This window comes from Miscanthus floridulus, chromosome 9 (genome assembly GCF_019320115.1).
Source record: "Miscanthus floridulus cultivar M001 chromosome 9, ASM1932011v1, whole genome shotgun sequence".
Classification (NCBI taxonomy): Eukaryota; Viridiplantae; Streptophyta; class Magnoliopsida; order Poales; family Poaceae; genus Miscanthus; species Miscanthus floridulus.
The window spans coordinates 38,891,946-38,908,254 of NC_089588.1; the positions used below are offsets into that span (position 1 = coordinate 38,891,946).

At 44.7% G+C, this 16,309-nt stretch overlaps 2 long non-coding RNA genes across 2 annotated transcripts; both read right to left on the minus strand.

Annotated features, from left to right (window-relative positions):
* Positions 1–7,218: 7,218 nt before the first annotated feature.
* LOC136481771 (uncharacterized) lies at positions 7,219–8,542 on the minus strand. Its single transcript, XR_010764841.1, has 3 exons — positions 8,206–8,542; positions 8,042–8,105; positions 7,219–7,730 (listed from the first exon to the last, which is right to left on the minus strand). It is a non-coding gene; the product is annotated as an uncharacterized lncRNA (long non-coding RNA).
* A 5,424-nt stretch (positions 8,543–13,966) lies between these two features.
* On the minus strand, positions 13,967–15,913 carry LOC136481772 (uncharacterized). The gene is made up of 2 exons (XR_010764843.1): positions 15,381–15,913; positions 13,967–14,450 (listed from the first exon to the last, which is right to left on the minus strand). It is a non-coding gene; the product is annotated as an uncharacterized lncRNA (long non-coding RNA).
* Between the last annotated feature and the right edge of the window lie 396 nt (positions 15,914–16,309).

A 16,309-nucleotide genomic window follows, 5' to 3' on the forward strand; every position in this document is an offset into this window, starting at 1 on the left:
AACGATGCACTAAAGCTTCCCCTCAACCTTCGATGCAATGGATTCAGCATGGTCATCCATGAGCTCCAAACACGTGTGTGATACCGAGGCAGACTAACTCCTTTCTATGATGTTTCTATTGATCCAAATGAGAAAGTGCGATTAAACACATCTTGGGTGCCACACATAGGTTTGAGAAACACAGACTCTCTGGGATCCCTAGTGGCCGACTGTCCCAATACCACCCATCCTTATTATTGATCCACTATAGACCATTTGATCTATGTATTCTTAGTTCTAACACGTGGCAGGAGCAAAACATATATTTTTCATGTGTGGGCACATATAGGTTTTATAGCCTGCCTTCTCTGGTTTATTATTTAACCAGTATGTAGCCAGACTTCCTCTCTTGGTCCTTGCATTATTTAAGGCATATGGTTCCTTCTAACATCTACTATGTCAGGAAGAAATATCACTTTGTCTCCTCTTGATTAAAAATAACAAATTTAACAACAAAGGAATGACCACTACCCCAGATCTGGACATCACTGCCGATTCAAAAACCCCCTTCACTGCCGGATTTTGAACCGACAGTGGCATACCGGCAGTGATGTGGGGTTGACATCACTGTCAGTTCTTAAAAACCGACACTGATCTATAGATAATAGTGTCGGTTCGTGGCTCCACCCAACAGTGTCTAGTTGAATAACACTGCCGGTTTGTAGTCCCCACCGACAGTGACGTTTGCATCAAGAGTGTCGGTTCTTGCCCAAACCGGCAGTGTAGATCAAGCCAACACTGTCGGATTATGGCTCAAGCCGGTAGTGTTGAGCAAGATAACACTGTCGGTTCTTGACCCAAGCTGGCAGTGTTGAGCAAACCAATACTGTCGGTTGATGGCTGAAGTAGGCAGTGTTGATCAAGACAACATTGTCGGTTCATGGTTCAAACCGGCAGTGCGGAGCAAGAGAACACTGTCGGTTCATGGCTCAAGCCGGCAATGTTGAGCAGTCCAACACTGTTGGTTCATGGCTCAAACCGGCAGTGTCGAGCAAGAGAACACTGTCGGTTCATGGCTCAAGCCGGCAGTGTTGAGCAGTCCAACACTGTTGGTTCATGGCTCTAACCGGTAGTGATGGTTACGACAACACTGCCGGTTTGTTGCTAACCGACGGTGATGGCCCATTCGCATTTTATTGTTTTATAATTTATTTTAATTTATATTTTTTCATGGGACCGGGTTTTGCTTTATATATGCTACGTAGACGACAGGTCCATAAATATTAAACATTACAAATGTTACCGTTACAGTTCAAATGTTATATCTAGATCTCGATCCCTCAAAACAAAAAAGAAATGTTCTCAGACTTCTTACAATAATCTGGTGAGCCGCTCTGGGCCATACTGGTCCTTGTACTTCATGGATTGTGTAATGGAAAATAGTCCATCTTTTTCCAATACCTCGGCTAAGATGAATTTTGACAGCTCCGATTGTAGTGCGACGATCTCCATCTCTAGCAGCCTTTCGTGCTTAAATTTCTTACGCTGTCGTTCAAAAAAGATGATATCCAAAGAGGAACAGTAAATCATTTTGTTGAATTATTAACATACATAAATGAAATGGGGATTATACACACCAACTTATCGGCTTCTTCCGATTTCCCGCCAATGTAGCGAAGCATTGCCCACATTACATAAAACCCGCATTCATTGTTTCCCACCGGCTGTGATAGGTACTTCCCCTCCATTTCGACAACCTTGAATGGGACCGGCTTCCCACTGATATGGCTTCTTCGGACACTGAGCAACATTAAAAGGAGAAACATTAGAAAGCGGGTATGTGTGATTAGAAAATAATATGTTATTAGGATCGCTTACTAATTCAGCACTGACGCCAGTGCATCCAGATGATGAAATGGTTTTTTCTTCGAGTCCCACACCTCGAGCAGATTTTTGGCAAGATTAACACAAATGAAAACGAAATGGTTGCTGCAATCATAGAATCCTAATTATCGAATAATCTTAATGAAAAAAGAAACATAAAATTAAAAGCCGAGAATACATACTTGCAGTTGTAGGCTAGAAGTATGTGGGTTTTCTTCTTCATCGTGAATTCATCAAAAACAGCAATCAATCTCTGTTTTAGGTCTTCCACATCACATCCATAGAGGCCTAGACATGTCTTCTCATTGACTCGCATGGGGTCCAAGAAGCCTATGTAATCCCATTTGCTTTTTAGAATGCAAAATTTTGCTGTACACCTACATAAAATCATGAGAAGTGCTCAAAAGTTAACAATTTGTGTATCGAGAGAGTGGTTAATTGTAACATCGTGCGTGTAGGGTACTTACATAGTCCACATCGTCAACAGTTGAACATCGAGATCGCGTTTTTGGTATAGCTAGAACAAGCACTCCCACTTGACATCGAACTTCTCATCTTCAGGATAATTGAAAACATGTGGCGAACGGATAATAACCTCAAAACCAAAGTTGTCCGTCTCTGTTGCTTGAGCCATGTAATATTCATGTAAATGGTGCATATATGTTGTCAGATTTTTATACTCATGATCGTGAACCAAAAAATTGCCCCTTACATACTTCATTGCTGGTGTTGCTGTCCCTTGTACATCATAATAGATGGTCGCGGCCTCTTCCATGGTTAATCCTGGGTTGTCTTCGATGTCCTTCTATATGTTCCTTAAATCTTTATTGTGTATTTCTTCGTCTCTTGTTGTAGCGTATTTATTCTGTGTTTGCCTTTTGAATTCGGACTTCAACATAAACGAAGGCAGTGAAGCATAAAGATTGAAGAAACTAATACAATCTTCCTTCTTGACGTGTGCTGTAAATTTTTCTTCCATCAAGGAGGTAACGCTGCCACTGAACGGCCTTTTTCTTTTCTGTTGGTCCACTTTGAGAGCATTAGCGACCGAATCCAAGGACCTTTTCTACGACTGCGAGGATGTCCTTGATCTTGTTTTGGGCTGAGGTGGAGGAGGAGGAGGATGACGATGAGAATTCTATTTTCCCGGCGCTGATGAAGATGGAGTCGGACGAGGAGGAGGAGGAGGAGGAGGAGGAGGAGGAGGAGTCTCTTTTCTCGGGGCTGATGAAGATGGAGTCGGACGAGGAGGAATAGAAGGAGACCTCTGTCTTCTCGGGGGTGATGGCTCTAGATGAGGAGGGGAGTGATCTCTATTGGGAGATGGTGAGTTATCATCGCAGGTGGGCGAAGACTCGTAGTTGTCCTCATCATCAGAGGACAATTGGTGGTCAAGCTTAATGAAGCGCTTGCGCCAGGCCACTTGAGAGCCCTTGTTATGACCAAGTTTCGGCGTGTCTTCTGCTACGAGTACTCAATGGGTATCTTGTTATACTTCTTATCAAGTATTCTGTCAATGGTGACGCGAGCGTACCCCAGTGGAATTGGGTGGCCATTAATTGTCCCGTCTCCCACAGGCCAGGCCTGGCCGAGCGCCACCTTGTCCTTTGTCCATTCCTGACGAATGTACAACCTGACATTGACGGGTTCAGTGATGTCGTCCACCGGATGAGGCACATTCGCCTCTTCTTCATCGAGCGGGGTCGATCCGCAGCTGTTGTGACCCCTAAACTATAGGCTAAAGGCAGTAGGAGTAGGGTTTTGTGGTACTGCTGACCCTTTGGACAGTAAAATTTGCTCGACTCGCGCTTCAACGGTCGCCTCAATCCGTGCTTCCATTCTGTCTTCCATCTCTTTTAGTCTCCTCAAATACTCTGCCTCATGTTCCTCTCTACCCCTCGAGCGGCTCCGGTAAGTGTTAGATTCTTGGGGGAATGCTAGTTTCCAAGGAACAATACCGGTTCCTCTAGTGTGACTAGGGTGCTCCTTGGTTTCGAGTGCTTGGGTGAGCATGTCTTTCTCCCTATTAGAAGTGCGAGTCCCTTGCCTCACCTCCTCAGTTACCTGGGAGATCCTCTGGATGAGTTCGCTCATGGGTACATTTGAGGAGCTAAAGCTCCCATCCTCGGCATGCCATACATTCCTCCCCATACAGTATATTACCGATCTGGGCTCCCAATCGGCGGTCTCAACCTGAACGCCTTCCTCAGCAAGGCAATCCATCTTTTGAAGTTATACTTCAAATTCTGGCATCTTTTTAGCGTAGCCATGAGAGCTGAGATGATGAGGATTCGTCGCTTTCTGTGAATTCTCCTTATTCTTCCTGCTCAGTTCTAAGTAGTCCTCGGATAACCTGTATTCCTTGAAAGCCTGCCAGAAGTCCTTCTGCTTGCTAAACTGTCCACCATCGAAATCTGGCTCTTTATTTTGGAGGACAAAATTCTTGTACAATGTCCCCTTGAAATTCTTGAAGCATGTTCCCATGATTTCTTTTACTTTTTTCTTGACTAACTCCCTATCATACTCGGCTAGGAAAGTGAAATACTCTAGGATCTTGACATCCCATATGTAATCCTTCTTGCTTTCAGGAACCCTCCGCCGGTCATCATCTTTCCCAATCCACTTCCTATACTTAATCGGGATGAAGTCCCTAACAAGTAACTCGAGGATGGTCTTGTATTTGGTCAAAGCTATAGGCGGTGAGAGTGGATCCCCGAATTCATCGAACTCAGTAATGTGCCAGTGTGCATTCCTACCAACAGGAACCTTTGACATGCCTCGCTTGGATCTGGTCTTGTTGTCCCTTGCATAGAAGACTTGCATAACATCTCTTGCAAGGACGAACGGGTCGTCTCTGTATGCGGTCTTAGTGAGATCAACGGTAGTAAACCCTTCGCTGTCAGTGTTGATTTCCTCGAGCCGGACCCACTGGCAGCGAAAAAGAGCTGCCTTCAACAAACCGTAGGCTAGCTCTCATATCTCCTCTATGAAACCATAGTATGTCGCCTGCACGTTGCCGTTTTCGTCGTGAGCATCAAAACGAACACCACAATTTTGGTATGTGCTCTTTCCATCTTGTTTTTTTGTGTAAAATGTGAATCCATTGATCTCATACCCTTGGTACTTAAGATATGTACTCGAAGGTCCCTTGGCTAAGGCCTCCAGTTGATTACCCAACTTTATTCCAAGCAAGCGACGTCGCAACCAGCTGACAAATTCCTCCTTATGTTTTTTATCTAGCCAAGCCTGTGACTTGCTCGGATACAGAGTTTGCAGCAATTGACTGTGCTCATCAATGTATGGCATCACACCCTCGGCTTGCTGGAGAACAGTGAACTGTGCCTATCTGAAAGAAACAAAGTCGTCTACTGTAACAGATTTCTCCCCGACCGTTCCTTTGCCATGTAGTCTTCCCTCGTGATAAGATTTTGGAACTCTGACCCTTTTGATGTCCAGATAATATGTGCAGAACTCAATGGCCTCCTCCGTTGACCATCCTTCAACCATGCCCCCTTCTGGCCTGAATCTGTTCCTAACATACCTCCTGAAAACTTTCATCAATCTTTCGAAAGGGAACATCTGATGCAGGTACATTGGGCCAAGGGCTCTAATTTGGTCAACAAGATGAATGAGCAGATGCAATGAGATATCAAAGTAAGTCGGCAGGAAATGCATCTCAAGCCTAATGAGAGTTTTGGCTATGTCCCGCTGCAGCTGCTCTAGCGTGGACACATCAATGACCTTTTTTGAGATCGCATTGAAGAACGAGCAAAGCTTTATGATTGGGGCGCGGACCTTTGGGGGGAGGATACCATGTAGGGCAATAGGGAGCAGCTGAGTCATAATGACATGACAGTCATGGGCCTTCATAGGGCCATAGTTGAACTTGAGTTCTCTCATGTTCACTAGCCTCTTCGGGTTCGCACAGTAGCCCGTCGGGACTTTGAGTTCATTGAAGAAAGAAATAAGCGCACGCTTTTCTTCCTTCTTCAATGTCCATGACGCAACCGGAAGTTCGAACTGGCCATTCTCTAGCTCCACGGGATGCAGCTCCTTCCTGATTCCCAAGTGTTGCATGTCCAGACGTGTGGCTAGTGAATCCTTCGATGTCCCCCCGGTGTCCATCAAGTTGTTAAGAGTGTTAGCGCACACGTTTTTAGTGATGTGCATGGGATCAAGACAATGGCGTACACTCAGAAATTGCCAGTAAGGTAGTTTCCAGAAAACCGATTTTTTCTTCCAAATGCTCCCATCAGGCGTTGCTACTGCATTGTCCCCCTTCCCAAGGACAACCTCCAGTTTGTTGAGTTCTCGAAGTATCACAGGCCCGTCTCGATATTTTGGAGCTAAGCGTTTCTTAATAGTACCGTTGAAATCTTTTCTGTTCCTGCGGTAAGGGTGATCCTTAGGTAGGAACCTACAGTGTCCCATATAAACTATCTTTGAGTTATTTGGCAGATTTACCACATCGGTGTCGTCCAAGCACTCGACACATCCAGTATAGCCTTTTGTCTTCTCTCTGCACAACGAACCTCGACCTGGTAGGTCGGTGATTGTAGCGATAAGTACTCCCTTGATTGTGACATGTTCCTTTTTGTACTCGTCCCAAACATCCGGCACACCCTTTTCAAACATCTCCACTAGTTCATCGATCACTGGTTCTAGAAAAACATCGATGTCATTCCTAGGCTGTCTTGGCCCTTGGATCAGTAGTGGCATTTGGATGTACGACCGCTTCATACAGACCCAAGGTGGAAGGTTGTATATATAGAGCGTCACTAGCCAGGTGCTATGATTGCTTCTAACCTGGTCGAAAGGATTCATCCCGTCTGTGCTCAAAGCAAACCAAAGGTGCCTTACCTCTCCACCGATGTCCTTATAGAACATAGTATTGACAGTCCTCCAGTCATGCCCATCGGCGGGGTGCCTCATCATTGTATCTTTCTTACGCTCTTCGCCATGCCAGCGCAATAGCTTGGCTGACTTTGCACATGCAAATAGCCTATGCACCCGGAGAGCTATAGGGAAATACTAAACGACCTTTACGGGACCTCCTCTAGTCTTGGTACCCTCATCTGACGGCCCTTCCTTATACCGTGGAGTTTCACACTTGGGGCACTTGTCCAAGTCTTTGTATTTTTCTCCACGGTACAATATGCAACCATTGGAACATGCGTGGATTTTTTCAACCTCGAGGCCGATGGGGCAGATCATTTGCTTGGCCAAGTATGTCTTTTCTGGCAACTCATATTTTTCTGGGAGCATTTTCCTTATTATAGCTAACAACTGATCGAAGCCTTTATCGCTCAATCCGTTTGTCGATTTGAACTCTAACAGCATGATGTCGGCTTCCAGTTTGCTTATTGGACAATTCCTATACAATGGTGTTTTGCCATCTTGTCTTATTTTTTCTAGCTTTCTCAGCTGTCTTTCACTAAGACATCCGGTCTCTACATTACGTAGCAGCTGAGAAATGCCATCGTTATCCTCGGTGTCGTCAGCTAGCGTGTTCCTAAACACATTATTAACTGTGGCCATAGGTTCCGTGTTGACACCGGGTTCCTCGTCAGCATCGTGGATGGCTACGTCAGGCATGTCCACATCATCATCGTTTTCCCGTAGAACATTCACACCAACCTCGCCATGCATAGTCCATATCGTATAGTTTGGCATGAACCTCCTGATAATCAAGTGTGATCGTATAGACTCAATTTGACAAAAGTTCCTATGATTCTTGCAATCTTTGCATGGGCAGAAGACAGGGTTCCCATTCCCAGCATGGGCTTTGGCATCGGTGATAAACTGGCTGACGCCATGCATGTACCGCTTGTCCATTCGGGACAGATGCATCCACTCTCGATCCATCTCTGCACAAAAAAATACTGAGACAGTAATTACAAAGAATTAATAAGAAATCGAGCTTCATGAACAACAATTGTAGCTCGAAAGTACCATTTTTTGAAAACATTATTGTACACTAATTATTGAAAAATTGAAATTGGTAGCCCCGGCCCTGTAAATTGAAAATCATAGTAAAAAACAATTATTGCACAATATTGAAGAACAACTATTCTACTCTACTTCTAAGAACTAAATATAGCATCACATACTAACAATGATGATCTTGACCACCATGGAATAAATAGCTAGGAATTTAAATGTGTTCATAGACACCAACCTTTTGGATGATGGATTCACCACAATTTGAGCCTTGCACAAATGTCCAATTGGAAAAGTGCTCTCTAGAATGGAGAAAGAACTAGAATGAGAATCAAGCAATGTAGCCATCAAAACGAAGCTAATTAAGCAACAAAATCAAAGGAGTGGATGTTTGTTACTAACCTTAAAGCAAAAAGATCAAGCCATTCTTCAAAATCCAAGCACTAGCTTCATGGTGAAGAGCAGCCGCAACAATAGAGGGAAGGGCCCAAAAGCGTGCCTCTGTTCTCGGGAAGGAAGAGGGGAGGAAGAAGAGGACGGCTGTAGCCTTTTTGTGTTGTAGGCTTATCACCATCGGCTCTTGGCTAGAACCGACAGTGATAGTGCCCAATCACTGTCGGCTCTTGGTTTAAACCGGCAGTGATGAGTGCCCGCCAAAACACTGCCGGTTCAAGCCACCAACCGGCAGTGATGTGATCCTTCACTGCCGGTTTTAGCCCAGCCCCAATCATTTTTTCATTTTCAAGCTCATAACTGGCAGTGAAAGTACGTCACTGTCGGTTCTCACAAATCCGGCAGTGATGAGGCCGGCAGTGATGTGCAAATCTAGCGTAGTGGACGAAGGGCTACTCATGTGAATTCTTCCCGTTAAAAGAAATAAAAATACGGTAAGCACAATCTATGCTAGAATAATTAAATAGAGTTAGTCTTATCACCATATATATGATGTGGTTATTTATATTATGATTAATTCATAGATCATATGAGTCTAAAATTGGAATCAGCACGGAGAGGATGACAAGAGAGCGCATACCAATTTGGAACAGTTCAATAACATGTCTACTTAAGTAAAAATAAAGGGTAACTTCTTTCTTTGTCTCTAAAGCTTGATGTTCTTCTTCCAATAATTGTTGTTATGATACAAGGTATATCCACACACAGTGGTACAAACCAACACAGATAGTGATGATGAGACTTATGATGCAGCTAATCCCGATCATGATGATTATTTCTAATACATGTATGATCCGTGCTAATTGATTTATTATTTGTCATACCATGTTATTTTCTAAGTATGTTTTGTTTATTTTGCATCTATTTTGATGTATTATCTGTGCTAATTAGTTTACTCTTTTTAATTGCAGGTGATTGAACAATGGTGGGCGGTATGAAGAGGATAACGTCGCTTTACTCAAAAGTGACAGCGACACGTAAAGGGTCCGATGCAGCTGAGGGGTCCGGGAGGAGACCTCGGGGTAGACCCAGGGGTCGAGGGAAGGGTCAAGGCAAGACGAGGCCACCATCGCCTGTACCTTCATCGCCGTCTAAGTTACCTTCCGCTCACTCATCCTCTGAGGAGGAGGAGGCACAGGTGGAGGAGGAGGCACAAGTGAAGGAGGAGGCAGGGGTGGAGGAGGAGGTAGGGGTGGAGGAGGAGGCAGGGGTACCTCTTCCTCTACTTCGTCGCGTGTGTGGTTGCGAGGTCCCTCGACCCTCCCGAGGCGACCGATACCTCTTGAGAGACACCTGCTGATTTGACCCAATGAAGACAAGTAAGTAACTTTTGATGTTATCACTAATTTTTCGTTTGATATGTTCAAAATTACAATAGAAACTAATAATTTATCTTAATCACTTGGGTAGGGGTTGGAAGAAGGTCGGTGGGGGTGATCACGCACGCCATGTGGACGGCATCCTTGGTCTTTTGATCAAGGAAAAGTTCCCTGGCCTGGTGCAGTTTGGCGAAACTATCGAGCCGACCTACACGTGGGCCCAAGATGCCGCCGTCCCCGACGCCCCTGATCGGGATGGCAGGGTATTCGCCGACAAAGGCTCAGCGTGTCAAGGCCGAGCTTTGGGTAAGTCTTTCTCGCACTACATTGCTCAATATATCGCATTGATTGGACATTCTTGAAATAATGACTGGATACATCATGTCTATATGCAGGATTTCTTTAGATGCGAGGAGGGATACGAGGCCAAGGCGAATGCTGTGTCTAACAAAGTCACCAAGAAACTCATCAAGGACATGCACTATGAGGTGCGCATTCAGGCCGTGATCCAATACCACACGGAAATTCTTAGAGTGAGGCTCCCTAAAAGTGCGGCAAGAACCATGAGGTTGACCTGGAACAATACCTAAAGGTAAATATAGAACATAAATATTTATTTTTTTCTGAGATTGATTACGCTTCATTTCATCTTCTTATATGTCATATACTTGATGACGTAGGTGCCTCCGTGGTGGTGCGCCTACGATATGCAGTGCTGGGATCGGATGGTGGACAGGTGGTACGACCCCGCATGGGAGGAGAATCACAATGCTTGCCGGAAGCGGCGTTTGCTGATGTTGGGTGCATCACACCATCAAGGCAACCTCAACCTCTCAGAATACACAGCTAGATGGATACGCAAATTCATTTCTTTATTCTAACGCTCAACTCTACATAATTTCTAATCATATTGCTTTTTTGCAGTCGGTGGCACATGGTGGCGAGCCTTGCTCCTAGTTCATGGCATATGCTTTGGCCCACAAGGGCAAGGCGATGGCCGACGTCGCCTACAACCCGGAGGACCCACCCTTGGTGTATAGCAACGAGTCCGTCCACAACCGCCTCGATGGATACACATCGAAGGCAAGGGCGGTCCATGGCCTAGAGTATGATCCGAGCGCCCATGGCGTTGATGGAGAAGTGGTCATGAGGGCGGGAGGAGGCAAGAAGCATGGCCAGTTCTAGATTGGTGACGGCACAATCGACACGGCTAGTACTCCCACACTCTCCCAGGATTCGAGCACGAAGCACGAGTTCTAGCCGGTGATACGCCCACACTCTCCTAGGACACGGCTAGCTAGTACTCCCACACTCTCCCAGGACACGGCTAGCTAGATTGATTGAATACGTACTCACTCTCTCCTATAATATAGTGCATTCTAAGAATTTTAAGACAAATTAAGAGAGAACATAAAAGATGCGTGTATCATCATTTTATTTCTTAATCAGACACTATCATCAACATGATTAATGGTGATTGATTGATAAATGAAAAATATTTAATGTAAAACTGGTTTTTGTCCTCTAGAATGCATTATATTCGAGGATAAATTTTGAATGCTACAACGAATTATATTATAGGACTGAGGGGGTATATTTGAAGGGGCCTGGTGCCTGGTGGAGTGCAGTATTCCGGTTATGCATGCAAGCTGAAATGGCTCTAGAAGGAAAACAAAGGGCCTAACTGGGTTTATCATCATTCATCAGGCACGTACTAGCTCGTGCCTGCCTTCGCTCTCAATGCAAGTTGCTTTTTTACTGTACACATGTTATTTGCTTTACATCTCAGCGCGCGTCTAGAGAAACTTTGTGCCTTTTTTTCTCAAGTTGAGCGGCGCATGCATTTGTCGTGGGGCCCTTGTGTTTGCACGGTCGATGGATCGTGCATGTGCTCCAACTTCGCTGTCGAAATGCTGCTGCCTTCTAGAAGCAAAACTCTAGCTAGTAGGCATGAAGGCATGGATGGACCTTCTTTACCAGCTAGGACGTTGACGGATGGCTGATCCTTGGACCTTGGATCTTGGTGGTACTAGTATTTGTCTTGGGAAGATATATAGCTAGGATGATATGAAACGGTTCCATGATAAGATGCCGTAATAAACAGCCAATCACACATTTCCCTTTGGATTTTTTTTCTAATGCCGACAAATAGGCTAACGATGGTGACAAGTAGCCATATCCATCAACCATCATACTGCGTCTTGTTTGTTTCAACCATACAGAAGACATATCGTTGTATAGAAACAGAACAAAGATGCAGCAGTGTACATGGACTTTTGCCAAGCGAGAGGGGACCAATGTCAAGCTTGTCGTCATAGGCCGGTCCCTGTCAAATTACATACAGTCAGTGACGACTGATGCAGGAGCCAGCAGCCGATCGATCGCGCTGTTTGTTATACTGGTCATCTGCTGGCACGTACTCTTTCTCTTGTACGCGAGAGAGAAGAGAACACATAGCCAGAACACCGCCACGCTGCTGTTGTGCTGCTATCTGCCATTCCCGTCCCGGTTCCTGAGCGCACAGGAATAGGGAGCTCCGAAATTGACGCCGTTCGTGTGTTCATCTGGCAGGTGAAGACCGGCAATCAAGTTTCTGGGGAGCGTCTTCATGCGACTGCTCGCTCGTTCGTTCTTCTTCCTGCTCCTCCTCGACAACTTGAGGTGATCAGCACTGCAACATTACTGCACGGCATCGAACAGGATGACTGCATCGAGATGAACTCTCCAAGATTCTTGGAATGACTTATAATTTAGTATGGAGGGAGCCCTGAAGTCAAAAGAAATGATCATCTAGCTAACGAGATGAATGAAACCGCGCGCGATCCTGACGACGACGACGTGTGCAAATAATTAGAATCGCCATCGATGCGGTACGTGATATATAACGGGGAATCGATCAACAACCACACATACACACACACGGTCGCGTTGCGTTGCGTCCAGGCCAGGCAGCATATATGGGGGGCATGGCATGGAGACCTTTCTGCCGTTCTGCGGTTGTGTTTGGCTTGCTCGTGTCCCTTGCTCTCATGTCACCATAGCCATCTGAATCAATCAATTTTAAACGAGTGATATGTGAAATGCTTCTAGAAGCAAACGACCTTTCATATGCTGTACTATCAATGTATGCATGGCGTTTAATTTTCTTTTTCAGCTCGAGACGGTATGGGTACAACGGTACTCCGTAGTAGGCATATATTGATGCATTTTCTTACTTCCCTTTTGTGCAGATGCAGCCCAGGACCTTGTCACAACTGGATTCAGGTTATTTGCCGAGTGCCTGAGGCACTCGGCAAAGGCCAAATTGCACTCGGCAAAGCCTTTGCCGAGTGCGACACTCGGCAAAGAACACACGGCAAAAAATTGATCGGCAAAGACCTCTTTGCCGAGTGTTTTTTATCGCCGAGTGCCCCGGGACACTCGGCAAAGAAAAGCGACCGTCACGGCGCCGGTCCCGTTGACGGTCACTTTGCCGAGTGCCAACCCTGCAGGCACTCGGCAACGATTTTTTATTTTTTTTAAAAAAAATTCTTTGCTGAGTGCCAATCCTACAGGCACTCGGCAAAGATTTTTATTTTTTTAAAAAAAAATTCTTTGCCGAGTGCCAACCCTTCAGACACTCGGCAAAGATTTTTTATTTTTTAAAAAAAAATTTCTTTGCCGAGTGCCAACCCTTCGGACACTCGGCAAAGATTTTTTATTTTTATTTTTACAAAATTTCTTTGCCGAATGCCAACCCTTCAGGCACTCGGCAAAGATTTTTTTTTTAATTTCTTTGCCGAGTGCCCTCTGGCCGGCACTTGGCAAAGTTTGAATTTTTTTTTAAAAAAAATTAAATTTTTTTAAAAAATTATATGCATTTTTATGTCATATAAATCGTACTGTTGGGAGTAGCTTATGATCTGCATTTTTTAAAACCACAAACCTAACATGCTGCTCTAAACATACTAGAAACTTTTGCACGCTTCGCGGCACCCTACCAGTCAGATTGTGAACGCCCATAATTTTTTTGTCATCGTAAATGAATCCAGCTATAACAATCCTGGCAACATTCTTTAAAAGATAAATTTCGGTATCATTATTCCTAAACATTTATATCAACTACTTTAAGCATTGAATCCCAAAGATTACTGGGAAATATTGATTATTTAGCTGGTGCTGGGTAAATTAACCAAACAAACAAACAAATTGACTACTGGAATGTATCTCCTCTTTGGCAACTAACCAAACAAATTGTATGTCCACAATACACTTGATAAATGTAAACAATTGGTGCAGATCCAATCATCCAATTGTTGTTAACTGGATGGATAGACAACCAGACGTGCAATAAATAAACACATACAGATCATATTAAAACAGACTTCATATGATAGACAACCAGCTCAGAATTTTTAGTCATGGCAATGTTTATGTCATCCATCCACTGGGCCTAACTTGAGGTACAAAATTACTGTTTTTGAAGTCGGACAAAGTGTAGACAATCATTTTGAGAAGTCTATAACTCCTCCTAATTGACTCAATCTAAAATATGAAATATGAGTATATAACTCTTTGGAAGCATAAGCAAATTAACTATTCTCTAATACATTGTATCACGATATTCAGAATGTAAGAGCCCAAATAATCGATCTTATCTATACTGTACAGTTTCTGCAGAGCCAACAAAACTTGTATATTAGCAAATAACCTGTTTCCAGTAGTGATTGCACGATCTACGTTTAGTTGCTTTTCTTGCACATTCTCTGTCTGGCACTACCCCAACACCTGCATCATAGTGCCTGACTAGTGATCAGACTGAGATCAATAGGTCATGTCTGTTTGATGCTGTGTAAAGTAACCAGCTGCTGTCGAGAAGTCTCATTGCCTGAAATCCTAAAAAATAAGAACAATCATAAATAATATGATGCTATAACAGGAACAGGTATGAGATTTACGAGGAATAAAATTATGAATTGACCAGTTCAAGGCTTGTCAACAATCTGCATCTTGTTGGCCGAGTCACGGCAAAAGAAAATCACGCCCTAACCAGCAGGCATTGCTGATGAATTGACATAGTTAGGGTAGTAATCTGTTGGGTGCTTGAGGGTAAAACTAGAAACCAATTTTTTAATCAAGATTGACGAATAGCAGCAATAGAAATCGCAAGATCAGCTAGCAAATTGGTATAGGTCATAGATGCATGCAGCCCAGGTGTGCAGAGACTCGCACACAGGCACCGAGGAATTTTCATCAAGATCTACTCAAAATAAGAATCAGTAAATCACTTGGAAGATAAAAAAAAGGTACGGATCATCTATAACACGAATTGGACCAGCAGAAGCTGCTCGTCTGCCCGAATATGCACTCGAGTCGTCGCACATTATATGGATTAAGCAAATCATATGTCAAGACCACCATGAACTAATTGTCATTGTTGTCTGCATTCATGGGACAATGCTAGAAGGAAAATCGAAATACGTATACAGTGAAGTAATAGTACTCACATATATAATATATTCTAAAAGAATAATCTGTGCTAATCCGATGGGAGTGGCCTCCAGGTTGAACGAGTACCATAATATAGTTACCAGAACGTGTACAGTTGGTTATGATAATTAGAGAATGTCTTCAGTAATTACGAGAAACTATTTACGATAATTAGAGATCGAATGCCTTCAGTAATTTACCATAACTTGTGGGAGCTAATAATATTTACGAGATTTTATATTATGAACTTTCCTACGATATTTGCGAGATCTATATGTCAGAAAGGAAACCAGAGATTTAGAATCAATTGTCACTAGAAAGAAAAGAGAGAATCACCAAATCCGTGCCTCCTCGTGGACGAGGCTTGCCCAGGTCCTACATCCACCATGGCAGAAGGCCGCCCGGGCTGTCCATAGGGACAGCGCCCCCTACCATGCTTGGAGGTGGCCATCAACGCCACGACGGGGAGCTCCGGACTGGCCGCCCCCTCCATGGATTCGTCGTGGACCAGCCCTCGCCCAGATCTGCCATGGGAAGAGGGCTGCTGAGGGTACCGGAGGGAGGGCGCGCCACAGGGCCGTCGGCGAGGTCGACGCCGCAGTGAGGGCACGCCACAGGGCCGCCGGCGAGGTCGACGCGGTGGAGGTCTCTATCGGTCACGCGGTGCAGGTCGACGCCGCAGGGAGCGCGCTGGAGGAGCGCGCCACTGTCGCTCAGTGCTGGCGGCGAACGCGAGCAGGGCCGGCCATGGCCTAGCGGGCTGCGCGTCGGAGCTGCGCCGGGCCGCCGTGTGCCGAGCCTCGCTGCGACGCCAGAGAAGGGAGTGCATGTGTGCGGTGTGTGCGGGCCAGTTGGGCCGGCAGGTTAAATCACCCCTTTGCCGAGTGCCTCCGATCCGGCACTCGGTAAAGATTTTTTTAAATTTTTTTTAATTCTTTGTCGAGTGTCCTAGATCTGACACTTGGCAAAGATTTTTTTTTTAAAAAGACTTTGCCGAGTGTTCCTGGCACGGTACTCGGCAAAGATTTAATTTTTTCAAAAAAATTCTTTACCGAGTGCTCCTGTGGATGCACTCGGCAAAGAGGAATTTTTTTAAAAAAAATCAAAACCTTCTTTGCCGAGTGCCTTATTGTTGGCACTCGGTAAAGACCTCCTTTGCCGAGTGCCATGCCTCGGCACTCGGCAAAGTTTTTATATTTTTTTTTGTTTTTGGCCTCCAAATTTTTTGTGCAGTCCTTTTAAATCACCAGGAACTCCTAGTTAGA